The sequence below is a fragment of the Ovis canadensis genome, chromosome 5, assembly GCF_042477335.2.
Source record: "Ovis canadensis isolate MfBH-ARS-UI-01 breed Bighorn chromosome 5, ARS-UI_OviCan_v2, whole genome shotgun sequence".
Lineage (NCBI taxonomy): Eukaryota > Metazoa > Chordata > Mammalia > Artiodactyla > Bovidae > Ovis > Ovis canadensis.
This window is the reverse complement of record NC_091249.1, coordinates 50,601,242-50,608,668: the sequence shown is the minus strand read 5'-3', so window position 1 is coordinate 50,608,668 and position 7,427 is coordinate 50,601,242.

The following is a 7,427-nucleotide window of genomic DNA, read 5'->3' as shown; positions in this document are numbered from 1 at the left end:
CCCCATAGACGGCAGCCCACCAGGCTTCCCCGTCCCAGGCAAGAACACTGGAGTGGGTTGCCATTTCCTTCTCCAACGCATGGAAGTGAAAAGTGAAAGTGAAGTCCCTCAGTTGTGTCCGACTCTTAGCGACCCCATGGACTGCAGCCCACCAGGCTCCTCCGTCCATGGGATTTTCTAGGCAAGAGTACTGGAGTGGGGTGCCATTGCCTTCTCTGTACTCATGTTAATAGCAGCATTATTTACAATAGCTAAAACTGAAAAGCAACCTGAGTGTTCATCAACAGATGAATGGATAAACAAGTTGTGATAGATACATACAATGGAACATTATTCCACTTTAAAAAGGAAAGAAAGTCTTATGCTACAACAGGGAGGAAACTTATGTTAAGTGAAATAAGCTAGTCTTATAAAGATAAATATTTCATGGTTCCACTTGCAAGTAATACTTAAGGTAGTCAAAATTAGAGACAGACATTGGACTGGTGGCTGTCAAGACCTTGGGGGAGGGGAGAACAAAAGAGTTATTCTCCTTTTGTATGGGTTTAGAGCTTCAGTTATATAAGCTGAAAACAGTTCTGGAGATGGATGGTGGTGATGGTTTGCACAACAGAATGAATGTCCTTAACGACCTAAACCACATACTTAAAAACGATTAACAGAAAATTTTATGGTATGCGTACTTAATATAATTTAAAAAATAGGATAAAAGACAATTGCCTATTTAAAGCAAAAATATTATTAATATATTGTGTGGTTTAAACCATACATAGAAATAAGATGTAGAATAACAACTGCACAAAAACTGAGAGGAAGAAATGGAAGCATAGTGTTGTAAAGTTTTTATACAGGAAGTAATAGTACATTATTTGAAGATAAATTCTGATAAGGTAAAGATGAGTATCATAAAACCTAGAGCTATCACAAACAAATGAGCAAATGACAACCAAAAACATACACAAAGAGACCTAATTAATAAACGAATAATGGAGGTAAAATTGAATCCTAAAAAGTATTCAGGCAATAAAAAGGAAACAAAGAACATAGAGCAGGAGGGAGGAGACAAATACAATAGCAAAATCTAAATCCAGTCAGATTAAAAATTATATTAAATGTAAATGTTTTAACATTGCAGTTAAAAAGCAGAGCATATCAAACTGGATTTAAAAAGCAAGACTCAGGCTTCCTTGGTGGCTCAGTGGTAAAGAATCAGTCTGCCAACGCAGGAGATACAGAATCAGTTCCTGATCTGGGAAGATCCCACATGTCACAGAGCAACTAAGCCTGCGTGCTACAACTGTTGAGCCTGTGCTCGAGAGCCCAGGAGCTACAGCTACTGAGCCCAACTCTAGAGCCTGTGCTCTGCAACAAGAGAAGCCACCGCAATGAGAAGCTCATGCATCGAAAGGAGAGAGAAGCCCCTGCTCTCCACACACAAAGGAGATCCAGTGCAGTCAAAAATAAATAATAAATAATTATTTTTAGATAAAGGCAAGACTCAACTGTAAGCTTTCAATAAGAAAATCACTTTAAATGTAAAGGAGGTTTACAGGAAAGGATGAGAAAAGATAACGTCATGAGAAAGCTGAAATGTCTATAAGATCAAACAAAATAGATTTCAAAACAGGGAGCATTATCAAGGATAAAAAGGATTATATCATCATGGTAAAGGCTTAAATTCATCAGGAGATCTTACAACCTAAAATGTGTATGTACCTAAAGATAATAAAAGCCTCAAAATGATGACAGGCAAAAACTGATAGAAGTAAAAGAAGACAAAGACAAATCCATAACTACAGTCGGAGATTTGAACACTCCTGTCTCAGTAATCAGCTGAACAAATATAAAGTAAAGTAGTATGGGTATAAAAGACAAGTGACACTATCCATTAACTTAACTTAATTGACATAAAATTGACTTAAAATAATTGACATAAAATACACTCTAAAGCGTGTGGATATTTATTTATTTTTAAGAACTGTAGAATATATTTTCAAGAACTCATGACAGACTGTGTGTATCATGAAATAAGCCTCATAGTTTCAAATTATTGAAATCATATAGAATATATTCACTGTAAAACCTTTCAAATATTTGGACTCTGAGGGAGAGGGAGAGGGTGGGATGATTTGGAAGAATGGCATTGAAACATGTATACTATCATGTAAGAAACAAAGTGCTAGTCTATGTTCGATACAGGATACAGGATGCTTGGGGCTGGTGCATGGGGATGATCCAGAGAGATGATATGGGGTGGGAGGTGGGAGGGGGGTTCAGGATTGGGAGCTTGTATACACCTGTGGTGGATTCATGTCAATGTATGGCAAAACCAGTACAGTATTGTAAAGTAAAATAAAGTGGAAAAAAAAAAAAAAGAACCTTACAAATATCTGCAAGTTAAATAACATACTTCTAAATGACTGAGAAGTCAATGGAAAAACTCATGAGAGAAACTGGAAACTATTTGAATTAAATTAAAATTAAAAATATGTCAAAATTGATAAAATACAGCTGAAGTAGTGCTTAGAAGGAAATTAATAGCATTAAGTGTTTACCTTAGAAATTAAGAAAGGTTTGGGGAATTTCCTGGGAGTCAAATGGTTAGGACTTTGGGCTTCCACTGCACAGGGCACATGTTCCATCCCTGGTGGCAACATGGGACAAAATAGAGAATCAAGAAATAGGCTCACATACATATGATACGTTTATGTTCAACAAAGAATCAAAGCACTTCAGTAGAGGGTAGAGCATATAGTCTTTCCAACAGATGAAACTGGAACAGTTGTACATTATATGGAAAAAATTCAGCTTAATTCTTATCTGATCCTTACATAAAAATTACCTTGGAATGAATCACAGACTGACCTAAGAATAAAAGACCAAAAAAAAAAAAAGAATAAAAGACAAAACTATAAAACTTCAGGACGAAAACAGAAGAAAAACTGCTATATTGATGTAGGGCAAAGATTTTAAAAATAGGTCACAAAAGGCAAGAACCATAGAAGAAAAAATTTGCTAAACTGAACTTCATAAAAATTAAAAAGTTATGTATTTTAAAAGACAGTTACAAAAATGAAAATGCGATGGGAAAATATTCACAGCACATATGTCTACTGAGTAGTAGTGTTGGTCACTCAGTCATGTGCGGCTCTTTGCAAGGCCATGGACTGTAGCCCACCTGACTCCTCTGTCCATGGGATTCTCCAGGTAAGAATACAGGAGCGGGTTGCTATTCCCTTCTCCAGAGGATTTTCCCAACCCAGGGATTAAACCTGGATCTCCTGCATTGCAGGCAGATTCTTTACTGTATGGCTACAGGGAAGTTCCATATCTACTGAAGGACTTGAATTTAGAGTAAACATAAAGAACTCGCAATTCAACAATAAGAAAACAATCTAATAATAAAATGGACAAAAGATTTGAACAGACACTTCACAAGAGAAGCTACACAAACAGCTAATGAGTACATTAAAATGAGCAACATTATTTTTTGTCAGGAAAATACAAATGAAAACCATAATGACATACCACCGCCTGCAACAGAAAGGCTGAAATGAAAAAGACCAAATGTTGCTGGTGATGTGGAGCAACAGGAGCTCTCATAATTTACTGGTGGGATGTGAAATGGTACAACCACTCTGAAAAAAAGTTTAGCTTTTCCTTATAAAGTAACACATACACTTTCCTACAACCCAGTAACTCCATTCCTAGATGTTTACTCAGTTCAGTTCAGTTGCTCAGTCGTGTCCAGCTCTTTGCGACCCCATGAATGGCAGCACCCCAGGAATCCCTATCCGTCACCAACTCCCAGAGTCCACCCAAACCCATGTCCATTGTGTTGGTGATGCCATCCAACCATCTCATCCTCCGTCCAAGATACTGAATATTATTCCCTGTGTTACACAGTAAATCCTTGTTGATTGTCTATTTTATGCACAGTATATTTCTGTTAACTCTATGCTTCTAATTTATTCTTTTTTTAATTTTTATTTTTACTTTATTTTGCTTTACAATACTGTATTGGTTTTGCCATACATTGACATGAATCAGCCATGGATGTACATGAGTTCCCAATCCTGAACCCCCCTCTTACCTCCCTCCCCATATCATCCCTCTGGGTCATCCCAGTGTCTAATTTATTCTTCCACCCGTTTATCCCTCCTCACCCCTTTTCCCCTTCAGTAACCACAAGATTGTTTTCTATGCCTGTTTGCTTCTGTTTTGTATATAGATTCATTTTGTATTGTTTTTCAGATTCCACATATATGTGATATCATATAATTATTGTCTTTCTCTGTCTGACTTACTTCACTTAGTATGATATTCTCTAGGCCCACCCATGTTGCTCCAAATGACAATATTTCATTCTTTTTTACGGCTAATATCTCATTATATATCTATATTACATATATCTTACATCATCTTAAATCAGTCATCTGTTGATTCTTGGGCTGTTTCCACGTCTCAGCTGTTGTAAATGGTGCTGCTATGAACCTTGGGGTGCATAAATCTTTTTGAATTAAGAGTTTTTGTCTTTTCTGGATATATGCCCAGGGGTAGGATTGCTGGATCATATGGTAACTCTATTTTTAGCTCTTTTAAGGAACCTCCATACTGTTCTTCATAGTGGCTGCACCAATTTATATCCCCACCAACAGTGTATGAGGGTTTCCTTTTCTCCGTACCCTCCCCAGCATTTATTATTTATAGACTTTTTGATGATGGAGAAATGACTTATTCTTAAGCCTGAAATATTTTGTTGTGCCAGAAAATGAGAAAGTGCTCAAAGAATGGTGCAGACATAGGAGATGCGGTTTTGATTCCTGGGTTGGGAAGATCTCCTGGAAGAGGAACTGTTAAGCCACTTCTGTATTCTTGCTGGGAATATCCCATGGACAGAGGAGCCTAATGGGCTTGCAAAGAGTCGGACATGACTGACCACACACACACACACATTAGAAACACGGGAGCCAGCTCAAAGGGGCTCCTACTGACCCAATCTTGGACAATTTGAGCACCAGAATAAATACTGATAGCAAAGCACTACTAATACAATTCACTTGGATCAAATCAATCTATGAGTCTTGAGACAGAGCAAACACCCTATAGTAGAAAGCCAACTAACAAATGTTTGTGGAAATAGAACTAGAAGATTAGCGTTTGTCAGCTATCATTCTAATGCCTGAATCGTATTATTCCTGCCAAAAATGTTTAGACTGAATCTAACCAGGGGGAAACAAAGACAACTCAAATTGAAGCACAAAATAACTGACTAGTAATCTTCAAGACATCATCTTCATGACAGAGAAAGAGAGGAACTATTCCAGACTGAAGGAAATCAAACAGAGAAGGTAACTGAGTGGAATACCTCAACACATGATTTGGGATTTTCTTTCCCTTTATCGTTGGGACATTTGGTGAAATCTGAGTAAGTTATGTCAATTTGATAATGGTATTATATCAAAATTAATACACTGATTTTTATAATTGTAGAGTGGTGATGTAAATAAATGTCTTTATTTTTAGGAAAACATGAAGTGAAATATTTAGGGATGAAGGGTCATGGTGTATGCAACTTACACAGAGTAAGTTTAGTTTAGGAGAAAGAGAAGAAAAGTAGTTTAGGAGAAAGAGAAGAAAAAAAGAATAAAGCCAAGGTGATAAAATTTTATCATTTAGAGAATCTGGTGAGAATGGTGAAAAGCCTATGGGAATTATTTCTAATTTCCTGTAAACTGAAATATGTCAAAATAAAAACTTGAAAAAAAAAAAAAAACCCTTGAAAGTGAAATCAACCAATCAAAAAAAAAAAAAAAGGAGCTTATTAGTGGGAATGTAAAATGGTTCAGTGGCTCTGGAAACCAATATGGCGATTCTTTAAAAAACTGAAAATAGAATTACCATAGAATCCAGCAATTCCATTCCTGGGTATATATCTAAAAGAATAGACAGCAGGATCACAAAGACATATTTGTACATCTGTGTGAACAACAGCTCTACTCACAGTAACTAAGTGGAAGCAATCCAAATGTCCATGGACAGATGGATGAAGAAAATGCAATATATGTATCATATGACAGAGTATTATTTAGCCTTAAAAAGGAAGAAAGTTCTGACCCATGCTACATCTGTCAGAACATGATGAACCTTAAGAACATTATGCTAAGTGAAATAAGGATACAAAACTCTATAATTTCACCTTTGTGAGCTATCTAAACCAGTCAATTCATATTAACAGAAAGTAGACTGATGGTTGCCAGGGTTTTGATGAGGGAAAAGAGAGGAACTGTGCAATGGGTATAGAGTTTGTTTTGTAAGATGAAAAAGTTCTGGATGTCTATTGTACAGCCATGTGAATACACTAAACACTACTGAACTGTACACTTAAAATGGTAAAGATTGTAAATTTATGTGTTTTTTTAACCACAAGATTTTAGAAAAAAGTTATGATTTACTGATGAAATTATATAATACATGGGAAGGAATAAAGGTTATGGATGAAACAAGACTGACTATATATTGGTAATATTGATGCTCAGGTGTTGGTCTGTGGAGTTGTATTAAATCAGTCTTTCTTCTCTTCTGCATGCTTGAAACTTCCCATTAAAAACATTTAAAAAATATCTCCACTTCAGAATTTGTAAGTTGCAATTTAGATTCTGTGAGATTGCCTCATATCTTTACTCAACTGATGTCTTTTGACCATTGCTGAGTTTCATAATAAAGTGGAGAATTAGAAGACCAGACTGTATTTGGAAATCTCCAAAGATATTTAGTTCCCTGAGAAGTGAATGGCAACCCACTCCAATATTCTTGCCTGGAGAATCCCAGGACACAGAAGCTTGGCAGGTTATAGTTCATGGGGTCACAAAGAGTCAGAAACGACTGAGCAATTAACAAAGATATTTAGGGAAGTGTCAAGAAACGGAGGCTCTCCAGCACAACGTGCTATATGACATAGTTCAGACTTTAATGATAATTTTTAATATTCATTCTTAAGAATATGAATCATGTATTAACACAGGAGCAAGCATGGCTGCAGAATGATCTGGACCAGTTCAGTTCAGTTCAGTTCAGTCGCTCAGCCGTATCCGACTCTTTGCGACCCCATGGGCTGCAGTACACCTGGCCTCCCTGTCCATTGCCAACTCCCAGAGTTTACTCAAACTCATGTCCATTGAGTCGGTGATGCCATCCAACCATCTCATCCTCTGTCATCTCCTCCTCCTGCCTTCAATTTTTCCCAGCATCAGGGTCCTTTCCAATGAGTCAGTTCTTCACATCAGGTGGTTAAAGTACTGGAGTTTCAGCTTCAGCATCAGTCCTTCCAATGGATATTCAGGACTGATTTCCTTTAGGATGGACTTGTTGGAGCTCCTTGCAGTCCAAGGGACTCTTAAGAGTCTTCTCCAACACCACAGTTCAAA